Source organism: Salvelinus sp. IW2-2015, linkage group LG14 (assembly GCF_002910315.2).
Source record: "Salvelinus sp. IW2-2015 linkage group LG14, ASM291031v2, whole genome shotgun sequence".
In the NCBI taxonomy this organism is placed as follows: domain Eukaryota; kingdom Metazoa; phylum Chordata; class Actinopteri; order Salmoniformes; family Salmonidae; genus Salvelinus; species Salvelinus sp. IW2-2015.
Window position 1 is genome coordinate 41262500 of NC_036854.1, and position 22500 is coordinate 41284999.

Here is a 22500-nt window from a genome sequence, read left to right on the forward strand (position 1 = left end):
CAAGGACATGTCTTACCTCTTTCTCTCTAAAATAAGCCATTGTCTTACCTCTTCCTCTCTAAAATATAGCCATGTCTTACCTCTTCTCTCTAAATATAGCTCACTCTCTTCTTAAAATAACCTTCTTCTTCTCTGCCAAAATAAGCATGTCTACCTCTTCTTCTAAAATAAGCCATGTCTTACCTCTTCTCTCTAAACTAAGCCATGCTTCATTATCCTTCTTCTCTCTAAAATAAGCCATGTGCTTACCTCTCTCTCTAAAATAAGCCATGTCTTACCTCTTCTCTCTAAAATAAGCCATGTCTTACTCCCCTCTTCTCTCTAAGATAAGCCATGTCTACCTCTTCTCTCCTCTCTCCCTCCTTCTAGGATTCTGGCTACTGGCTACAGGTGCACCGGTTGGAGCATGGGGACGGAGGCATACTGGATCTGGACGACACGCTGTGTGATGTGGCCGATGACAAAGACAGGGTGAGTCACGCTGTGGTCAGTGGGCTTGATACTCCTCAGGAAGCTATTTGAGCTATTTCAGGGTAAAAGCATTTGCTTAGATGTCCTTCCTGCTTTGCATATACCCATGTTATGATGCATGTTGTGTTATAACTGGACCAATTAGTCTGCCACTTCCTGTTGTGATCCCCACAGTAGCAGCCAAGTGATGCCCAGGCTTACAATACTGGCAAATACAGAGGCATATTTCTCAGATGAATTCACAGGCCATTTCCTACCAGATGCTAGCTGTCTTATCTCCGCAAAATTGAGAACTGGAGAACAAAGTGAAAAAGAAAATGACAACGTCTAAAACTAGATATTTAAGTGTAAAAATAGATAATTAAATTACTTAAATGTGACACGCTGCTGCCTCTGGTTGAATGACTAATGAACTCTATAAAACAGAGAAACAGTCTTTGTAAACTTTGAAAGGGCGTGTTTTTTGGCTGCACTGTCTATTTACGAGATCTCTTCGCTTATGAAAATCTGTTTTCATATTTCTACTGAGCAGAATCATGAGCCCCCTGCCTGTCATAAGATGTCATTGCAGCCATACTTTATCTACAAACATGCTGCCGTTTAATGGCATATGGACAGTAGACGAACGCTGTTGACAGGGCTTCAGTGGTTTATGTGGCTCACAAAAGGGCTTGGGTAGTTAGGTGCTGTGTTAGATTAGATTACTAAAGGCACGTTCACACTGCCGAGGGCTAAATGCCTCAAAGCACTGGGATAAGGGAGGTTTGAGCTTGGGGCTAAGCAAGTGTTCACACGTGCACATTCTAAAGTGGGCTAGCACCAACCTTAACCCAGGGGCTAGCCAATCAGAGTTCCTTTGATACCTAATTTGAATATTCTACACCAGAAAAGGGACCGTTGGTTTCACTTAGCCCTACTTGTATGAACACAGGCTAAGCTAGCCCAGGGCCTGTCTTAACCTGGGGCTAAGAACAATGCAGTGTGAAAAGGCCTTAAGTGTTGAATCAGAGTGTAACCTGGTGTTATGCTACTGTCGAACAGAGATAGAGAGAGCTTTAGTAATAGCAGTAGAGGTCATTCTAATCAGCTATAGTAAGGTATAGGATGGGAACATTTGAGAAAACACATTCTCCATTTACATTTTAGTCAAGCCAAATATTAGCCCAAGGCCGTTGGACACTATTTACTTCTTCTAGTACACCCAGACTACTGCAGTTTCCTCTGGCAAACGTTATTTGACTGCTGGCTGGTACAGCGTGTGTGTGTAGGTATGTGTGTGTGTGGTTGCGTACATGTGTGCGGGTTCACTCTAGATTGAAAGCCAAACAGAGTGGGTAGAGAGACCATGCCACCTCCAGTTATGACGGTGGTGTTTCTTTAGACGTTGTGAGCCAGAGCTGTGTGTTAATCTCCGGCCTGTCGGAAGTGCTGCTGTTTATGGGACAGTTCGTCAACCAGACAGGTGCTTGTGTGTGTATGTGTATCTCTGAGTGTGTGCATGTGTGTGTGTGTGTGTTAGAGRGGTGGTCCGGATGCGTGAGCTGGTTTTTCCAGGTGGCATGCCATGCTTCTGTTTTCATCCCTCTCCTATCAACACAGTCTGCTATTCAGGCCCTGGGTTCTGTGCTATTCCCCATCAAACTCCCCTGCACATGGACAGGAAATAGCAGTGGAGACAATAAGAGTAGCTCTGTCCTTTAACATCAGTGACAGTACAGTACACTGCTATACCCAGAGAGCCATACATAACATCTTTTAGTCATTTAGCAGACGCTCTTATCCAAAGCGACTTCCAGTTAGTGCATTCATCTTAAGGTAGCTAGGTGGAACAACCACATATCACAGTCATAGTAAGTACATTTCATCTCAATGAAGTAGCTATCAGCAGAGTCAGAGCTAGTACGAGGAAAAATATAGAATGAATATATATATATATATATATATATATACAGTCGGTTAGGACATCTACTTTGTGCATGACACAAGTAATTTTTCCAACAATTGTTTACAGACAGATTATTTCACTTATAATTCACTGTATCACAATTCCAGTGGGTCAAAAGTTTACATACACTAAGTTGACTGTGCCTTTAAACAGCTTGGAAAATTCCAAAAAATTATGTCTTGTCTTTAGAATCTTCTGTTAGGCTAATTTACATAATTTCAGTCAATTGGAGGTGTACCTGTGGATGTATTTCAAGGCCTACCTTCAAACTCAGTGCCTCTTTGCTTGACCTCATGGGGAAATCAAAAGAAATCAGCCCAAGAACGTCAGAAAAAAAATGCCTGAAGGTACGACGTTCATCTGTACAAACAATAGTGCGCAATATATACGGGAAAAATCTAAAGAAATCAGCAAGACCTAAGAAATAAAATTGTAGACCTCACAGTCTGGGTTCATCCTTGGGAGCAATTTCCAAACGCCTGAAGGTACTATGTTCATCTGTACAAACAATGTACGCAAGTATAAACATCATGGGACACGCAGTTGTCATACCGCTCAGGAAGGAAGACGCGTTCTGTCTCTAGAGATGAACATACTTTGATGCGGAAAGTGCAAATCATCCCAGATACAACAGAAATGACTTTGTGAAGATGCTGGAGGAAACAGTTACAAGAGTATCTATATCATAGTAAAACGAGTCGTATATCGACATAACCTGAAAGGCAGCTCAGCAAGGAAGAAGCCACTGCTCCAAACCGCATAAAAAAGCCAGACTACGGTTTGCAACTCCACATGGGGACAAAGCTAATACTTTTTTGGAGAAATGCCTCTGGTTGATGAAACAAAAATAGAGCTGTTTGGCCTATAATGACCATCGTTAGTGTTGGAGGAAAAGGGAGAGGCATGCAGGCGAAGAACACATCCAACGTGAAGCACGGGGGTGGCAGCATCATGTTGTGGGGGTGCTTTGCTGCAGGAGGGACTGGTGCACTTCCAAAATAGATGGCATCATGAGAATGAAATTATGTGGATATTTTTTTATAAAAAAAGTAATCTTTATTTAACTAGGTAAGTCAGTTAAGAACAAATTCTTATTTTCAATGACGGCCTAGGAACAGTGGGTTAACTGCCTTGGATATATTGAAAAACATCTCAAGACATAGTCAGGAAGTTCAAGCTTGGTAGCAAATGGGTCTTCAAATGGACAATGACCCAAGCATACTTCTAAAGTTGTGGCAAAATGGCTTAAGGACAACAAAGTGGCATCACAAAGCTCTGACCTCAATCCTGTAGAAAATTTGTCGGCAGAACTGAAAAAGCGTGTGCGAGCAAGGAGGCTATAAACCTGAATCAGTTACATCAGCTCTGTCAGGATGAATGGGCCAAAATTCACCCAACTTACTGTGGAAAGCTTGTGGAAGGCTACCGAAACGTATGACCCAAGTTAAACAATTTAAAGGCAATGCTACCAAATACTAATTGAGTGTATGTAGACTTCTGCCCCTGGGAATGTGATGAAATAAATAAAGCTGAAATAAAATACTCTCTATTATTCTGACATTTCACATTCTTAAAATAAAGTGGTGATCCTAACTGACTAAGACAGGGAATTTTTACTAGGATTAAATGTCAGGAATTGTGAAAAACAGTGTTTAAATGTATTTGTCTAAGGTGTATATATACGTAGTGTGATATATATATTATATATATATATATATATTATATATAATATATATAATATATATTTGTACCTGTGAAGGTTTGACACCTACTCATTCCAGGGTTTTTCTTTATTTTACTATTTTACATTCTAGAATAATATGATGATATCAAAACTATGAAATAACACATATGGATATGTAGGACCAAAAATGAATATCATATATAATTATATTGAGATTCTTCATAGCCATTTGCTGATGACAGCTTTGCACCTCTTGGCATTCTCTCAACCAGCTTCATAAGGTAGTCACTGGATGCATTTCAATTGAATGATGTGCTTGTTAAAGTGAATTTGTGGAATTTCTTTCCTTAATACCTCTAATTCCTCCCAAACCGGATCCGGGAGCACCCCAAGTAAAAAGCTGACTAGCAATAGCCTAGCATAGCGTCACAAGTAAATACTAGCATCTAAATATCATTAAATCACAAGTCCAAGACACCAGATGAAAGATACACATCTTGTGAATCCAGCATCATTTCTGATTTTAAAATGTTTTACAGGGAAGACACAATATGTAATCTATTAGCTACCAGTTAGCAAAGACACCACTTTTTTTAACTCCACCAGTTTTTTACTCCATCAGTAGCCATCACTAATTGCCAAATAAAGATATACTAACCAAGAAACAACTTCATAAGATGACAGTCTGATAAATATTTATTGTATAGCATATGTTTTTTTAGAAAAATGTGCATATTTCAGGTATAAATCACAGTTCTACATTGCAAGCTGCAATCTGAATAGTGCCGAAGCTGCCAGAATAATTACAGAGACCAACGTCAAATACTAATTACTCATCTTAAAACATTTCTGAAAATACACAGGTACAGCAAATGAAAGCCCAACATCTTGTGAATCCAGCCAATATTCAAGATTTTTTAAGTGTTTTACAGCGAAAACACAATATAGCATTATATTAGCTTAGCACAATAGCCAGAAACACAAGCAATTTACCAGCAGCACAGGTTAGCGATCGTAACAATACACCAAAAGATATATAATTTTGGACTAACCTTGATATACTTCGTCAGATGACAGTCCTGTAACATCATATTACACAATGCATATAGGTTTTGTTCGAAAATGTGCATATTTAGCAGCACAAATCGTGGTTATACAATGTGATGAGTGGCAACAGGTCATGCATTCTCGCCGGCGCCATCTTGGAAAGGCACCTAAGTTTACGATTATTTATCGATTAGATTGACTAAAAAATACAGGTTGGACAGCAAATGAAAGATGCATTAGTTATTAATGCAACCGCTGAGTTAGATTTTTAAAATTAACGTTACTAGACATACAGTGTGCGTTACAGCCAGACTAGTGCCGCAATAACGGCGGACAAATGCGTTTACATTTTTCCACATAAATACGGAATAACATCATAAATAGTTCTTACTTTTGGACGAGCTTCCATCAGAATCTTGGGCAAGGTGTCCTTTGTCCAAAAMAATCGTTGCTTGGTTGTAAAATGTCGTCTTCAACTTCGGAATTAGCAGCTAACAATAGCCATGTGGAGCAGACATGCCCAAATCCTCAAAATGCAATACTAAGGAATTTCCGAAAATAGCAATATACTCGCATAAACTGATATAACTCGGTTTAAAATAACTTCGTTATGATGTTTCTAACACCTATATCGAATTAAATTACAGACGGATACATCTAAGGCCGATAACTGAGCGTTCCAAAATTTCATCCTGAGGTCTTGCTTCGCGTCATGACGAACGACAAAAAGAGAGGTCCCTTCGTTCCTTGGAGCTTTATAAGCTCTGAGATCTAAGTAGACACTCCATTCCAATTCTCATTTGTTACTGACATCCAGGGGAAGGCGGGTGCAGTTCATGTCGACCCATAGGATACATACAGAGTTTTAAACTGATCTGAGAACAGAGCCTCGTTTTCAGACCTTCGCAGTTCCTGTCATGATTTTCGCTGCAGAACGAGTTCTGGTTCACCCACAGACATAATTCAAACGGTTTTAGAAACTAGAGATTGTTTTCTATCCAATAGTAATAATAATATGCATATTGTACGAGCAAGAATTGAGTACGAGGCAGTTTAATTTGGGAACGCTAAATGTCCAAGTTGAAACAGCACCCCCTGTAGTGTCAAGAGGATTGCGTTTGCGCTATTCAGTTTTGTTGTGACAAGTTAATGGTGGTATACAGAAGATAGCCCTATTTGGTAAATTGACCWATTCCATATTATGGCAAGAACAGCTCAAATAAGCTTTGACATTACTTTGACATGAAGGGCAGTCAGTCCGGAAAATTTCAAGAACTTTTAAAGTTTCTTCAAGTGCAGTCCCATAAACCATCAAGCACTATTATGAAACTAGCTCTCATGAGGACCGCCACAGGAAAGGAAGACCCAGAGTTACCTCTGCTGCAGAGGACACGTTTATTAGAGTTACTAGACATGCACCTCAGATTGCAGCCCAAATAAATGCTTCACAGAGTTTAAGTAACAGACACATCTCAGCATCAACTGTTCAGAGGAGACTGCGTGAATCAGGCCTTCATGGTCGAATTGCTGCAAAGAAACCACTACTAAAGGACACCAATAATAAGAAAAGACTTGCTTGGACCAAGAAACACGAGCAATGGACATTAGACCAGTGGAAATCTGTCTTTGGTCTGATGAGTCCAGATTTGAGATTTTTGGTTCCAAGCACCGTGTCTTTTGTGAGACACTGAGTAGGTGAACGGATGACTGTCCTTCAAGACTGTTAGAAAAGCATTCCAGGTGAAGCTGGTTGAGAGAATGCCAAGAATGTGCAAAGCTGTCATCAAGGCAAAGGGTGGCTACTTTGAAGAATCTCAAACATAAAATATATTTTAATTTGTTTTACACTTTTTTTGGTTAGTAAATGATTCCATATGTGTTATTTCATAGTTTTGATGTCTTCACTATTATTCCACTATGTAGAAAATAGTACAAATAAAGAAAAAACCCTTGAATGAGTAGGTGTGTCCAAACRTTTGACCGGTACTATATATGGCTGTGACAAGAGTATACCCTGCTGAGTTTAAAGACCATGAAAACAGTTCCTATAAATGTTATATTTAGGATCCTATGTATCTTGGCATGCATAAATGAAAGACAGTCCGTCTGTCTGTCTGCATAACTGCACTGATGCCATTGTCATGAGACTGACACATGCAGTACCTTTAAAAGCAGTAGGTCTGTTCACAGTAGTGGCTGTACGTGTAATGCTATGCATATCCACTGTACTGTGTGTGCACTGTGCGTCCCAACTGGCACCAGATTCCTGACATAGTGAACTACTTTTGATCAGAGCTCTATTGGCCCTGGTCAAAAGTAGTGCACTATATTTGGAAATTAGTGTAATTTGGGACTCCGCCTGTACGTGTTACTGCTCGCCAGTGATTATTGAGCAGTTTAAAGCTAACAGCATTGTTTAAGGCCTATATAACCTCCAGACTGACTGACTGACTGACTGACTGACTTACTGACAGGCAGGGTTGTGGAGCTGGTCGGCCCAGTCTTAAAAATAAGTCTAGGCTGCTTCCTTCCGCTTCTTACACAATGTAATTTTGGTTTGACTTCAAAACCAGTTTGGAGCACAACCACCTCTGCCTTGACAGTAGGAACAAACAGAGTATATTAGGTTGTCTATACTAAATGAAGATATGCTTTTTAGTATACCTCTTTCTTTACAACCTTTACCTATAGCAGAATTGGATTACGTCCCAAATGACACCCTAATCRCTATTTAGTGAACTATTTGACCAGGGCTCTGGTCTAAAGTAGTGGACTATATAGAGAATAGAGTGCCATTTCAGACCTAGTTCTGGTTATCTTTCCAGTCTGTGCTCCCGACCTTCGCTTCTCCAGCTTTCACAGGAAGTGTGATTGTAGTACAAGCAGGAAACTAATGCCAGTTGAGCGCAGCAGCGAGTGGCAACCCCTACATCTTAGTGTGGGTGTGGGTGTGGGTGTGGGTGTGGGTGTGTCAAATCAAAGTTTATTGGTCGCGTACACGGTTTTGTAGATGTTATCCCAGGTGCAGCTAAAGGCTTTTCCCCCCTAGCGCCAACAATGCAGCAATATCTGGCAATACAATAACTACACACATAATCAAACAGTTAAGAAAAAAAGAACAAGTTAAGATGTATCAAAACGTCAGAATCCGTAATATAAATATATATGTATCTGAATGGTGTGTAAAGAAAGTGTGGACAGTATATGAATAGACAAGTAGTTATATAGGATGAGCCATGACTAGAACACAGTATATACATATTTAGTGGGTAAAACAGTATGTCAAATGATTCAAGTGACCAGTGCTCAATGACTATGTACATAGGGCAGCAGTCTCTAAGGTGAAGGGTAGAGTACCGGGTGGTAGCCAGCTAGTGACAGTCTGTAAGGTGAAGGGTAGAGTACCGGGTGGTAGCCAGCTAATGACAGTCTCTAAGGTGAAGGGTAGAGTACCGGGTGGTAGAGCTAGTGAGGTTCTAGTGAGGGTAGAGTACTGGGTGGTAGCGCTAGTGACAGTCTCTAAGGTGAAGGGTAGAGTACCGGGTGGTAGCCAGCTAGTGACAGTCTCTAAGGTGAAGGGTAGAGTACGGGTGGTAGCATCTAGTGACAGTCTCTAAGGTGAAGGGTAGAGTACCGGGTGGTAGCCAGCTAGTGACAGTCTCTAAGGTGAGGGGTAGAGTAGGGTGGTAGCTAACTAGTGAAGTCTCTAAGGTGAAGGGTAGAGTACCGGGTGGTAGCCAGCTAGTGACAGTCTCTAAGGTGAAGGGTAGAGTACCGGGTGGTAGCAGCTAGTGACGTCTCTAAGGTGAAGGGTAGAGTAGGGGTGGTAGCAAGCTAGTGACAGTCTCTAAGGTGAAGGGTGAGAACCGGGTGGTAGCAGCTAGTGACGGTCTCTAAGGTGAAGGTAGAGTGGGTGGTAGCCAGCTAGTGACAGTCTCTAAGGTGAAGGGTAGAGTAGGGGTGGTAGCCAGCTAGTGACAGTCTCTAAGGTGAAGGGTAGAGTACGGGTGGTAGCCAGCTAGTACAGTCTCTAAGGTGAAGGGTAGAGTACCGGGTGGTAGCCAGCTAGTGACAGTCTCTAAGGTGAAGGGTAGAGTACGGGTGGTAGCCAGCTAGTGAAGTCTCTAGGAAGGGTGAGGTAGTACGGGTGGTAGCCAGCTAGTGACAGTCTCTAAGGTGAAGGGTAGAGTACGGGGTGGTAAGCAGACTAGTGAAGAGTAATAGAGATGAGAAGGTAGAGTATCTACGGGTGGAGAGCCAGCTAGTGACAGTCTCTAAGGTGAAGGATAGGGTACGGGTGGATAGACAGTAGTAAGTGACCTAAAGGTTCAGGCCTGGGTACTGGACGGAGGCCAACTAGTGGTGACTATTTAACAGTCTGATGGTCTGGAGATAGCTGTTTTTCAATCTTAGACCCAGCTTTGATGCACCTCTACTGTCTCCACCTTCTAGATTGTAGCGTGGCGAATAGGCCGTTGCTTGGCTGAGGTCCTTGATCATCTTCTTGGCCATCCTGTGACACCGGGTGTAGGTATCCTGGAGGTCAGGCAGTGTGACCCCGTTGGGCTGACTGCACCACCCTCTGGAGAGCTTTGCGGTGGCGGATGGTGCAGTTGCCGTACCAGGCGGTGATACAGCATGACAGAATGCGCATGTCTGGGCGTGTGCACGTTCGCGGAAACTTACGTGCAATATAGTCGTGCTGCCTGGAACATAGCCCTGTTGAGAATGCCCTGGCACATACTATGCACCGGGGAAGGCCACTGTTTAAGAGAGGCAGGGAGAGACTCAATCCCCCCTAACATGGTTGTCTGTCCCTGGGGTAAAGGAGGAAGGTATATACCCTGTCAAGGCTGGTTAAAAGCTGTCTTTATATTCAACAGTGGTTGATTTGCATTTGTCATACAGTAGGTATTCCTGACTAGAGTCAGGTCTGTGAGGGAGGGTAGTTCAGGATAGGCACACTCCCTTGACAGGCATCTGTAACGGTTTAGATACTCAGGAGTGTGTTTGTAGGGTCTGCTTGTGACTGTGGTGCAGCAGTAACAGTGCCATCCATTCAGCTAGTCAATTATGTCACATGGACTTGAGGACATTTAAAGTGACTCTGCCCTTCAATTTGTCAAAATGGTTTTGGAAGACAGTCAGTGTGTGCGAACACACTCTGTTTGTTGGTTGGCCTGTAGGTGTGTTAATGTGGCTTGCCCCATGATGTGGTTTCATGGTCTGTACACTGTGTGTGTGTTCTCTGGTGTTATATGAGCGTGGTAAAACACCCATGTCATGTTATAGTCCTCACATAAGGCGTTTGCACTCCTGTAACTGGAATCACGTTTTCATAGTTAGTCATTGTGAAAGACCCACTCTCCATCTGCTCTTCCTATCCCTCCATCCCTCCTTCTTTCTCTCCCACCACATCTCTCCTCTTTCTCTATCTGCTCTGCCTATCCCTCCATCCCTCCTTCTTTCTCTCCCGCGACATCTCTCCTCTTCTCTATCTGCTCTGCCTATCCCTCCATCCCTCCTTCTTTCTCTCCCGCGACATCTCTCCTCTCTCTCTATCTGCTCTGCCTATCCCTCCATCCCTCCTTCTTTCTCTCCCGCGACATCCTCCTCTCTCTCTATCTGCTCTGCCTATCCCTCCATCCCTCCTTCTTTCTCTCCGCGACATCTCTCCTCTCTCTCTATCTGCTCTGCCTATCCCTCCATCCCTCCTTCTTTCTCTCCCGCGACATCTCTCCTCTCCTCTCAATCAAATCAAATTTTATTTGCCCACATTACACATGGTTAGCAGATGTTAATGCGAGTGTTAGCGAAAATGCTTGTGCTTCTAGTTCCGACAAGGCAAGTAATTAACAACGAGTAATCTAAACTAACATATTCCACAACTATACCTTATACACACAAGATAAAGGGAAAAGAATATGTACATAAGATATATGAATGAGTGATGGTATCAGAACGGCATAGGCAAGATGCAGTAGATGGTATAGAGTACAGTATTACATATGAGATGAGCATGTAGGGTATATAAACAAAGTGGCATAGATTTAAAGTGGCTATCTGCTCTGCCTATCCCTCCATCCCTCCTTCTTTCTCTCCCGCCACATTTCTCTCCTCTCTCTCTTTGTCTTTCTTTCTCTCTTCTATGTCTCTCTCTCCCTCTCCCCCACCTATCTCTCTCTCTCCCTCTCTCTCTGGGCAGGGAGTGGGTGATGACCTCATTGTTCCACCATCTGCTTAATTTCACCTCTTCTCTCTCGCTCTCTTCTCTCTCTCTCTCCTCTCTCTCTCTCTCTCTCTCCCTCTCACTCTCCCTCTCCTCTCCCTCTCCTCTCCCTCTCGCTCCTTTAATAGAAACAGTATGCCAGCCGAAGCAGCCCAGAGCCCAGCCAGGGCCCCCAACAGGCTAACAGACCTGAAGAGAGACTTCCTTGTAGTTATTGTAGGCTTGTGTCCCAAATGGCAGTCAATTTCTTATATAGTGCACTACTTTTGACCAGGGGCCATAGGGCTKTGGTCAAAAGTAGTGCACTATATAGGGAATAGGGTGCCATTTGGGACACTGTCTTAGATGATCATTATATTGATTTCATCAGGAGTAATGGTTGTCATGGCTATGTACTGTGTGAAGCTACAGCTGGTCAGTACTTTTTCTCCCAGCTATAGAGCGATAGATGAAATGCATGGGGTTGAATTTGATCTTAATGGTAGATAATTGGCGTAGCTCGTGGTGGAGTAATGTCCACATGTGCATGCCCACTCTCTRTGTGTATTTCATATCGGTACTGTAGGATTCAACGTTGTGGGTTTTCTAAGGATTGTCAGACCCAATCTTGTGCTCTTTGCGCTCAAACAATCAGGACTAATTACCAAACACTGTAGCAGACAGACGGTGTTGAAAGAATCCTTTTAAGACTAATTTAGCTAACCTTGAGTGAAACAACCAACAAATCTTTATGGCTCAGTCACCATGGGAACCAGGGAGAAGCTGAGCACTATGTGTGTTGATGTTGTTTGTGTCTCAAATGGCAGCCAATTCCTGATTTAAGTGCAGTACTTCTGACCAGGGCCTATAGGACTTTGGTCAACAGTAGTGTACTGTAATAGGGAATAGGMTGCCATTTGGGATGCAGACTCAGTGAATGGACAGTGACAAAAAGCTGTTATTTGCAAGGGTGTTGTTGCATATGGAACACTATCAGAGTTGAATGATAGAGGAGGTCATGAGCACCTCAGTGCGTCTCTTACCGTTGAACGTGTTGAGTCCACACCCTGCCAATACATTTGAATAGGAGGAGTGTGAAGCTTGGCCAGCATTCAGCTTCACGTTATACATCTAGGTGCTGGAAAATGTCCGTCTAGCTGTGGTTGGCTCAAGTCTGCTACCCAGACCAGCAGTCCAAAGGCCTGTAGACATTCCATGCTGTGTGTGTCCAGGAGTGTATAGACATGGTTGTCGAGTATTTTAGACTACAGCAGATTTTGTGCAGGGAGCTTTTTGTGCAGTTCTGTCTTTCAGTCTCTGATAGTCTCACACTGATTTCTCTCTCTCTCTCTCRCTCRCTCTCTCTCTCTCTCTCTCTCTCGTGTGCGCGCACACACTCAGGTTAGTCACATCGCACACAGAAAGGTTTTGAACATGTCACAGCGCTGAGTTAAGGAGAAGGCAGAAACAGGATTTTTCACACCATTGCCTCGTCAAGTGGTCATTATGGGTAGTCGTGGTGACACTCTGCTCTGTCTCAAGCACCAGTAACAATCTCAGGATCTTCCCTACATGGTCTTGATGATTGGTGGATCAAGTAGCATCATTACTGCTGATAGGCGTATGTCCCTAATGGCACCCTATTCCCTTTGTAGTMCATTACGGGRCCTGGTCAAAAGTAGTGCACTGTATAGGGAWTAGAGTCCCATTTGGGACTTAGGTAGTATTTCTTTGTAACACCCATTTTCTATGAGCAAATAAATGACCATTGCACTGTCTGGGGTATCTACACAAAAACACATATGGGTAATATACTGTACCATGCAATGTGGTGGGTTAGTGGCTGCATGTGTTTTTGGTCCAGAGCATGGATGATCTATGTGTCAGGTCTGTGAAATATTCAATCRGCCACCATTCCCCTCAGAACCACATGTAACATCTTTAAGATATACAGTAGGAGTCCGTTTGGACACACCTACTCATTCAAGGGTTTTTCTTTATTTTGACTATTTTCTACATTGTAGAATAATAAAGACATCAAATAACACACATGGAATCATGTAGTAACCCAAAAAGTGTTAAACAAATCAAAATATATTTATATTTGCGATTCTTCAAAGTAGCTACCCTTTGCCTTGATGACAGCTTTGCACACTCTTGACATTCTCTCAACCAGCTTCACCTGGAATGCTTTTCCAWCAGTCTTGAAGGAGTTCCCACATATGCGGAGCACTTGTTGGCTGCTTTTCCTTCACTCTGCAGTCCAACTCATCCCAAACCATCTCAATTGGGTTATGGTCGGGTGATTYTGGAGACAAGGTCATCTGATGCAGCACTCCATCACTCTCCTTCTTGGTCAAATAGCCCTTACACAGCCTGGAGGTGTGTTTTGGGTCATTGTCCTGTTGAAAAACAAATGATAGATAGCTGTAAAGATGGTCCGAGACCAAGCCTTTTTGGGCTTGTTTCCTGTCAATAATGGCATGCCTSTGCCCCCTAGTGGTCGGTATATGTTAGTGTCACTAAATGTGTGTAGCAGCCGTTTTTATGCTGGCAGCTCATTTGAAAGTATTCAAATTCTCTTACATTTGCTAACGTCAGGTGGTTTCCCTATGTGTTGAATGAAAAACAAAGCTGCTTGAGTATAACACCATAGAAAATGTGTGGACATTGTATCATATGTTTAGTGTTCATTGCGTTGAATTTTTAATAGTTTAATCACACAGTATGTCAGTATACTGTTAAAATGTAAAGTCTTATTTTTATTTTAGTTCCACAGAATATATTTTTGCATTTTCACCTTTGTAATGAGACGAGTTCAGTTGGTGGTGTGTGCCAGACAGTGTGTCTGTGTCTCTCTCCCCATCCATAACCCACAGGCTAATGTTTGTGTGTGTGTGTGTGTGTGTGTAACGACATTCGGGGAGATCCCTGGTAGAAGGTGGTTCTCCACACTGTAATAAAATAAAACACGGCCCTCTGGGTAGACTGCTGAGGTAGCAGCCAGACTGTTGGGCGACTGGCTCCATCATGACCTTATGGGTGCTTTATTAACTCACGTCACCTTAGTAACACTTTGTGACAGTCGCTGCACTGTAAAAAAAAAAATCCAGTTGTTTTTACAGTAACTTACTGGCAGCCATTTACCTGTAAGTTACTGTAAAAAAAGGTACAGTATATTACCGTAAATTCCCCAAAAACMTTGGTTTAACAGTACATTACTATAAATGTTATTCTAATGTCCTCTTAGTGTTAAACAAATGTTTCTTTGTACATTTTCTTTGTGCCTCCTCAACTAAAAAAAGAGCACTACACCACTGGTTGACAGGACCTGGGAGAGAAGTAAGTGTTGGAGACGTGAAAGATCAGCTTTGTACAGGGGGACTATCTGTCTGTCTACAGACACACACCACGTGACTTAATGATGACAAGGTCCAAGGGAAACTCTAAGGGCTACTAACGCAAAAGCTCATTACTGTAGATTCCCCTGAGTAAGGTGTTTCCGTGTTGCCGTGTTGTGTTATACATGTCAGGTGCATAGTAGTTCAGTGACTATGTCCCAATTATCTCTCCTTTCCTCCTAAAGTGTGCACTTGTTCACTAAGTTCCCTTTAATGATTTGAAAGGACATGACTGGAATAAGAAATATGGTGTAAACTCCCACTAGCCGACGTGGACGTTGATTAAGGCACCCTTCACACCTATCTGATTCAGAGGGGTTGGGTTAAATGCGGAAGACACGTTTCAGTTGAATGCATTCAGTTGTACAACTGACTAGGTAGCCACCTTTCCTTTCCTTACCTTCAACAATCCAATGCTTTTAGATTGAAGGGATGTATTGAACAAATGCACACTTCAGTAACTTCAGTTATTGGGATGCATTCCTCAGTGYGCACTGCAGTTGTGTTTTCAAACCACTTGGGGGCACTCAAGTCCATGTTTATGCTGCGTGTACCATCTATCCTATACAGCTGTGACTGGTTTGGCTGTCTGTTTATGTTAGTTAATGATGAGGATCTGGGCATCCCTGGATCAGAGCAGGCTGGGTAACTTGGACACGGCATCCCACCTGAGTGTATCTCCATGGTAACAGTGCTCTGGTGRCAAGGCAGCACCTGTGTTGAGTAGAGATCAAGCCGGGAGGTAAATTAGGCGATTCTTAAGCAGGGTCCCCAACAGCTGCCCCCCACTACACTACACTAGGCTACAGAGAGTGGCCCGGAGAGCAGGGGAAATCAAATACTAACGGCACTGGTTGGCACACTGCATTTGCGTGTGCCAGAGCAATTTCCTTCGTTGGCAAAGGTTAAAAGCTTCCCTATTGTCTCCAGTTGTCTCTCACCATCTCTATTCTCCCTCTCTCTTCCTCTTATCTCTTTCTTCCTTTTTTCCTTTCTTCTAATACATTTTTAGCATGCATTTTCTCTCTTCCTCTCCCTATCCCTTCCCGCTTCTCTCTCTACTCTTCTAATACATTTTTAGCATGCATTTTCCTAAATGGAATAGAGTGCKATTTGGGAAGGAACCAGGGAGAGCTGTCCTCTAGAGCGGGGTTGGGAGGTCTAGGAGAAGTGCGTTAACTCCATTTGCCACTTAATCAATGACTCTCGCTGACTTCAATCAATGACCGGAGCTCCACCAAGAGAGTCAATACGTGACCTCACCCAACTCTCCCTCCCTTTTAACTCTTCTTCCCTTACTGTGAGTGTGTCTGTACTCATTCACTTTAGCCAACTCCTCTGATTATCTATCTGTCACATACAGATCTGGGACCAGGCTAGCCTACTGCCTGATTCCTCTGTGCTGTTGTTATGTGTCTGTTTTAAGAGGGTTTGTCTTAAAGTATAGTTGGGCTGTTTGAAGCATAGTGMGCTGGCTGCCGTTGGTTCTCCTCCATGCCTGATTATTGGGTGGCGGCTGTTGGTCAGTCCTCATAATTGAATGATGAATAATACACCTCGGAATGCCGGCTTTAATCGATGGCATTGTCCCTCGCTCCAACAGAGTACCAAAAGGAAGTATGGGGGATTAGAGACCCAGCGAGGGAGACGGGGAGATCACAGTAGGTTTAGGCGGTATCCAGATTTTCATATCSTCATTCCGTCCTTCTCTCGTCCCYGAATTTATGGTATGACCGGCATGGCACACAAGGAGGCGCTAAACARGCGAGAAAAAAAGCAAATTGGGCTTCTATTACTTTCAGAATGCTAACAAAATTAGCACAAACCGAAATCACATAGAAAATGAAAACGAAAACAAACAAACTAATTGCCAAGACGGGCAAATCCAGCTCGGTGTGTGGACATTTACAAGCGAAAGTGAACGAGAGAAATTTGCAAATMGGCAAAGTTGTGATGCATCCTTTTCTGYAGGAAGAGCAGCATGTGTACACAGAGCAGATGGGAGAAGAAAAAAACGGTAGTAGGAAGCATAGGGAATAAATGTCAGCTGTACAGATTACTCATCCAGAGCTCTTTGACTTCTGACAGAAAGCCATTAGAAGATATCTGATGGCAAACATTTACATACAAGTGTAACTTCCTCACATCATGTGCACATCACAACAGAGACTCGCCGGTAGATACAGAACGCTATGCACTCACCAGCTCGCATTCTCCCATTGTGCTATTAAAAAAAACATGTGACTGGCTCAACTGTTCTGGGGAACTAATGTAAAAATGTAATATACCGTATACTGTATATACGGTATACCGCCCAAGCCTAGAGACGGTGATAGTGATGAATAGAAGCCTGGAGAAGAAGAACTAGGAGCACTGGGAGACTGAAGGAGAGAGCGCGTGTGTTTGTATCAGAGTTTTGATGGGTAGTCTCTGTACAGAGGAAACCCACTCCTGGTTCTGTATACTTTCAGATATCAGCAGCTCCAGGGAGAGGACAACATGATGGTTGTGTCCCAAATGGCACCCTAGTCCCTATAGAGTGCACTAGGACCCATTGGGCTCTGATCAGATGTAGTGCGCTATGTAGGGAATAGGGTGTCATCTGAGACTGTAGCACAGGGATCTTCAGCCGTGGGGGGGACGACGACGACGACGACATAATAACATACATTTTTGGACTGCAAATTAACTGCAAGAAGCCCAAACAGATTAGGGCTGACTCCAATTGGTCGTTAGGCAGTTGGTCGACCGAGATTGTTTAGTCGAGCAGTAACAAATATATATATTTATTTGCGRCCATCTCAGTGAACTGATCCATTGRGGAGGCCTAGACTAAAAGCCAATTTATGCTRGATCCTAAAATGTGGTCGGAGGCTCCATATGGAGGGTGTGACGCAATTCCGGAGCCTCCAGAGGCATGCAGAGTCCAAATCAAGCTCTGTACCGRATCGCCGTGCCCCTCCTAAATMTTMTAACAATGCGGAGGGCTCTGTATTGCTCCGCATTGACATGATTGGTTGACGMTAGGTGGGGGCGGTACATCCTGTATAAACACAAACTCACTTCCTTGACAAAAGCTCTGCTCTGRTCCGCGAAGCATAAGAGGTATGAATGCCCTGACTTCTTCTGAGGCCGTATCACCATAAATGCTGCATGGCCAATGCWGATGTTGGATTSACCARGCACCCAGATGCACAATACACTCTCTCCAGAATGCGCTSTCTCCTGCCAATTTGTGCACATTCATTGTTTCATAACTTCATTGTGTGAATTGTTTGGGTTTGATTGTTAGTGTATATCAATTCCCCATTACATATATCACCAGTAGTAGATTTACCGTTAATTCCTATAATTTCTAATCTACAATGTTTGTTACTTTGGTTATGGTAATTTATTTTAATGCATTTAATATTATTATTCCAGTATTTCCGTTCTCATTGTCGGATTGGACACATTGTTTGCAGAGTGCACAACCTATGCTACACTTGTGAGAAACAAGTTTTGGTTTATTTAATTCCATTTACGAGTTCTGTCAATTTAGTTATTGTCTTTTGTTTGGGGTGCTCCTGTTAATGTTGAGTAAGGACGCGTACACATAGAAGTAGGCTTACACGGAACCCAAACCTGCTGTGCTCGTGCGCCATCGTGCATAAATGTATTTTGTCCCCCCACACTAAACGCGATCACGACATGCATGTTAAAATATCAAAACAAACTCTGAACCAATTATATTAATTTGGGGACAGGTCGAAAAGCATTAAACATTTATGTCAATTTAGCTAGTTAGCTTGCACTTGCTCGCTAATTTGTCCTATTTAGCTAGCTTGCTGTTGCTAGCTAATTTGTCCTGGGATATAAACATTGAGTTGTTATTTTACCTGAAATGCACAAGGTCCTCTACTCCACCAATTAATCCACACATAAAACGGTCAACCCAAATCGTTTCTGGTCATCTCTCCTCCTTCCAGACCTTTTCTTCTCTTGACTTTATATTGCGATTGGCAACTTTCATAAATTAGGTGCATTACCGCCACTGACCTTGTTTGTCTTTCAGTCACCCACGTGGGTATAACCAATGAGGAGATGGCACYTGGGTACCTGCTTRTATAWACCAATGAGGAGATGGGAGAGGCAGGACTTGCAGCGCGATATGCATCAGAAATAGAACTGATTTCTATTTTAYCCCTTGGCAACTCAGACGCTCGTTYGCGCGCATGAGCAGTGTGCSTGCAATAATTGAATAACATAGATTTCTAAATTTATTTTGCAACACACGCGACYTGAGCGGTGTGGTCAGCCTGTTATAGGCTACCTGGCCTGTGCGCAAATGTAGGCATGTAAATGCACCCACTAGGGGGTCTGATAGTATTTCTGATTGGCTTAACGCACCACCACTAATGACCTGTGGAGCTTCTCAAAGTAATGTTTTCTTCACCTCAAACAGCAAGCAAACAAAGTCTGTTTTTWCATCCGTTGAGAATGACAATAGTTCCTTAATGTATTTGAAKAATCTTTCCAGCTCTCTCCCTTTCYATAACCACTCAGSGTGAAAGGGAAAAATGTCATGCTCTGATCCGGTGGAAAMGTCATAAAATAGTCTTCTTATCAGTGCTAGACTTGGTCTGAAACAGGTTCCGGTACTCATTTTGGGTGCTGGTACTGTTTACCTTTAGGTGCAACAGCTCCACAATACCTTTGAGCTAATATTCTTTAAGAGGAACAGGAGCTCAAGCAGTAGAACATTTGAGGTGCCGGTAATCAGCTCCGGTGAGCTCCTCCCCAACACAAGCACTGCTTCTTATCCTTAGGCTATTTTTGCGTAGTTGGCAATGGCAATAGAAGTTACTTTTTAGGTTTYTATCATTTTCATTTAGATTMMYATAGAATATTGATTAAACACATGKCAATGAATTTGAGATATGTAGACGTTATTATGATTTAAATGAAACTGTTTCACGAAAATATGCATATGAACCATAACTGGCACGCAGATGGGTAGAAATGGTAAGATAAATTGTCATTTCACATGAGAAAGGTTGCCGACTCCTCGTGTAGCCTATTACCGGCAACTTCAGGAGAGTAATGGCAGAATCTGCTTAGCCAGCGGGAGGATAATTTTTGGCACTTTCTCGCATGGAATAGCCTTCATTTCTCAGAACAAGAATAGACTGACGAGTTTCAGAAGAAAGTTCTTTGTTTCTAGCCATTTTGAGCCTATAATTGAACCCACAAATTCTGATGCTCTAGATACACAACTAGTCTAAAGGCCAGTTTTATTGCTTCTTTCATCAGGACACAGTTTTCAGCTGTGCTAACATAATTGCAAAAGGGTTTTCTATTGATCAATTAGCCTTTTAAAATGTTAAACTTGGATTAGCTAACACAACGTGCCATTGGAAACAGGAGTGATGGTTGCTGATAATGCGCCTCTGTACACCTATGTAGATATTCCATAAAAAATCTGCCACTTCCAGCTACAATAGTCATTTACAACATGAACAATGTCTACACTGTATTTKTGATCAATTTGATGTTATTTTAATGGARWWWWWWWTTGCATTTCTTTCAAAAACAAGGACATTTCTAAGTGACCCCAAACTTTTGAACGGTAGTGTAGGTTGTGTTTATATATGGGGAAAAAACACTATTTTTTTCCCTAGCAATCGATTGGTCGAAAGAACAGACGACTTTCGGTCGACCAAGATTTAGGGGACAACCCTAAAACAGATAATYTTTTACTGAAACATACTTGAAACCTTGCTTACATTTGTATCCGATCACATTTTTCTCTCTATTATGCCTGTGAATATTTGAACAGATTTCTTAAGTTCAAATCACTTGGAGCTGATTTCCTGGTGTTTTTAGTCTGTTATGTACAACAATAATTTWAAAAAATTGCTCAGGAAACTTGGGGGGCCAAATAAAAATAGCCATGGGCCAAATTTGGCCTGCGGGCCACCAGTTGGGGAACCTTGCTGTTGCAGCTCAGGGAGGAGAAGAGACAATACCAGAGTCACCTGGAGGAAGACAATGAGACAGAACAGACTTAGTTTGCTAGGTTGAGACACTATAGCAGAGTTATCCATTACAAAGTTATCGACTCAGTGTCCTGAAAGAGGACAATAACGGAGTTATCCACTCAAGTGTCCTGAAAGAGGACAATAACAGAGTTATTCACTCAAGTGTCCTGAAAGAGGACAATAACAGAGTTATCCACTCAAGTGTTCTGAAAGAGGACAATAACAGAGTTATCCACTCAAGTGTCCTGAAAGAACACAATGTTGACGCAATCATAGGACATTATTCGGATTCTACTCATACTACAGTATGTGGCAAGTCTCCTCTCTCTCTCTCTCTCTCTCTCTCTCTCTCTCTCTCCTCTCTCCTCTCTCCTCTCTCCTCTCCCCTCTCTCCACTATCCTCTCTCCGCTCTCCTCACACCTCTCTCTCTCTCTCCTCTCTCTCTCTCTCAATTCAATTCAATTCAATTCAAGGGGCTTTATTGGCATGGGAAACATGTGTTAACATTGCCAAAGCAAGTGAGGTAGATATTATACAAAAGTGAAATAAACAATACAAATTAACAGTAAACATTACACATACAGAAGTTTCAAAACAATAAAGACATTACAAATGTTATATTATATATATACAGTGTTGTAACAATGTACAAATGGTTAAAGCACACAAGTTAAAATAAATAAGCATAAATATGGTATAAATATTATTCTCTCTCTCTCTGGCTAAAAACATTATTCTGCTGCTGGAGCCCCATAATCATATTTAGGCAGTTTGATTCGTTCACACACACAGCAGCATTATGTTTCCTTGTAAGGAAATATTGGAACAATGCATTTAGTTGTAGAACCCTACAGATGAAGTTGCAAACCAGACCACGTTTAATGGTGTTTTCAGACATAAACAGAACTGCCCCACCAAGGAACCATATGATATCCCTTCTTCTTTCAGACTGTCTGCAGCTAAAATACACTCTACGCTTTTGCCAGGAGGGCTTGTGTTTTTAGGAACATTGTTTTAAAATCAGGTCAAGTCACTGGGCTTTCCTTTCAGGGGGAACTCAAACGATTTGGGCATGTAGGTGGTTATGATGTGCCTAGCTTGACAGCTTGCTGCGGCGTTGCCATTCACCAAATGATTCCTGACAACGTGTCTGCTTGCCTTGCGGTGCACAGTGTCTGTAACACTAGTGCTTCAACCCAGACCTGGCACTACTGTACCAAAGACAACACACGCGCACATGCAGCCCCCCCCACTCCCACACACACACTTCCCCATAAACACTACCCCAATCCTCTGTCTGTGTCAGGCTGGGATGTTTGTCTCTGTTGACAGCTGTCAGGGCTAGTCTGGCTCCAGTGTCTAAGCACTTTGCCAAACGGCCCTCTTAACTGCCAGCGTGGACTCACTGGGCCGGCCCTGCACAGCCGAGAGGCTGATTTAGGTCGGGCACCGCACAGAGGGACCTAAATAGAGGTGACAGTCCCAGGCCCCCTGCTGAGATAGGGCMCCGCGTTAGCCCTTACCCCACCCCCAGAGGACTCAGGGCCTTCCAGGACTTGGTAAGATAACAAAGCCCCGTTTCCCACTATGGGCATATGGGACAGATATGGGACTGATACACTGACATCCTGACACAGAGGATAGGAGAGGCTGGATTRTCCTCATGTGGCACTCAATGACTTTGATGTGTTTTTTTTACCCAGTGGCTGTGTCTGGTGAACTA

General features: G+C 42.7%; 1 pseudogene; it reads left to right on the top strand.

Moving 5' to 3' along the window:
- LOC111973562 (partitioning defective 3 homolog) overlaps nt 1-22500 on the top strand; it is an 807950-nt pseudogene that overhangs the window by 74202 nt on the left and 711248 nt on the right.